The sequence below is a fragment of the Nelumbo nucifera genome, chromosome 3 (genome assembly GCF_055504915.1).
Source record: "Nelumbo nucifera cultivar China Antique chromosome 3, China Antique-T2T, whole genome shotgun sequence".
Classification (NCBI taxonomy): domain Eukaryota; kingdom Viridiplantae; phylum Streptophyta; class Magnoliopsida; order Proteales; family Nelumbonaceae; genus Nelumbo; species Nelumbo nucifera.
Window position 1 is genome coordinate 87,845,481 of NC_142651.1, and position 2,020 is coordinate 87,847,500.

A 2,020-nucleotide genomic window follows, 5' to 3' on the forward strand; every position below is an offset into this window, starting at 1 on the left:
GAAGCCCGTTTAAATGGCATTATGAACGAGGTCCAAGACGTCCTGAATAGAACCCTCAAGGAAGTCCTTGGAACAAAATCCCGACAAGAAGGGAGCTCATCTCGATCCGACATCCAAGACCAGGTGGATGAGATGAGAGCTGAATGGGTGGCCATGAAAGTGGCCATGGCCTCTCCCTCCGACCTCCAGACTCAATTGGATGATCTTAGAGGAGACATGACGCTCCTCAAGAGACTAGTGGCCAGCACTCCAAGCCCCTCCACAACACTGGCCCCTGCTCGTGTGAAGATTCGGGAGCCCACACCTTATGCCGGCTCCCGAGATGCTAGAGAACTTGACAACTTCTTGTGGCAAATGGAACAATATTTCCATGCCGCTGGCATTGATGATGACCGAACGCAAATTCGTACAGTGATTATGTATTTGACTGACATTGCTATGCTATGGTGGCGCAGGCGATGCCAAGACATTGAACGGGGTACGTGCACCATCGAGACATGGGCTGATTTCAAACGAGAACTAAAGCGGCAATTCTACCCAGAGAACGTAGAGTACCTGGCACGGAAGAAGTTGAAATCACTCAAGCATGAGGACTCACTCCACGATTATGTTAAAGAGTTTTCAGCCCTTACCTTGGAGATCACGGACATGTCCGACAAGGATCTACTGTTCAACTTCATGGACGGACTGAAGCCATGGGCCGAACTAGAACTCCAACGCCGCAACGTACAGGACCTCGCCACGGCAATGGCAGTGGCGGAGCAACTCAATGAGACCAGCTTGTCAGATGAAGAAACCCCTAAGCCAGAAAACCCGCGTTCCCCTAAATCGAGTGGGGGAGCAAGTCCCTCACGCCCTCCGTACGACAACTCCAGCTTCAACAAGCCAGCAAGACAAGACTATGGGAAGAAGCCACAAGGAGAGCAAGGCCCTCAGCACCGTTACAAGCCCAGAACCGCTGGGTCCCCAATTTCTTGCTTCCTTTGTGGGGGAAATCACTTGGTTCGCAACTGCCCAACCAAGAAGAAGATCAATGCCCTTGTCGCCAAGCTTAGTGATGACGAGCAAAGTGATGAGGAAAAGTCTGTACGGGCGCCTAGAGTGGGCGCCCTTCAACTCTTTAACGCCATGGTGAAGAAAGGGGCCAATCATGAAAGGCCAAAGAAAGCTCAAAGGGGGCTGAAGTATGTAGACATCCTCCTCGGCGGGAAGCAGACTCAAGCCCTTGTTGATACAGGGGCCTCCCACAACTTCATCTCAGTTGCCGAGGCCAAGCGACTCAATCTGAACACTATGAAAGAGACAGGGTGGATCAAGGCCGTGAACTCCGGGGCAAAGGCGATTGAAGGCATGGCTCGTGGGGTTGACCTCCAAGTTGGGCCATGGACAAGCAAGATTGATCTTTCAGTGGTACCCCTGGATGACTTCCGAGTTGTCTTGGGAATGGACTTCATGAGACAAGCAGAAGCAGCACTCCTACCTCACATCAACTCTTTATGCATCTTGGACGAGCGCTCCCCTTGCATGGTACCAGTTACGACTTCTACTAAGGTTCATGGGAAGCAAGTTTCTGCACTACAACTTTTTCACGAAGAAGCCTTGTTCAACACCAACCTGAAGGAAGCAGAGAAGTTCCCCACTCCACTGGCGGAAGAAGCCGCCCCTCAAGCCAACAACTACAACAGCAGTAGGAAGCAGCAGGCCATCCAGCCGTCTACAACTCTCCAGCAACAGGGTTCGTGCGTGTCAACAACCACCAAGCAAAGCAGAAGACCCAAGGCCGTGACAAACTTTGCCCACACCTACTGCCATAACCATCGGGGAGAGCGAGTGCCACCTGAGCCATTTAGGGGCCACATTCACATTATCCCTCAAGATAAATCCCGTAGTAGCCTTGCGAGTCACCCTTGGGGAAAAATGCATGGGAACCAACACCCAAACAATTCAAAATACCATTTTGACCTAGCCTTGGCCACCAACCTTCCTACCACCATCATGAACAAGTCAAAATCCTACCTTG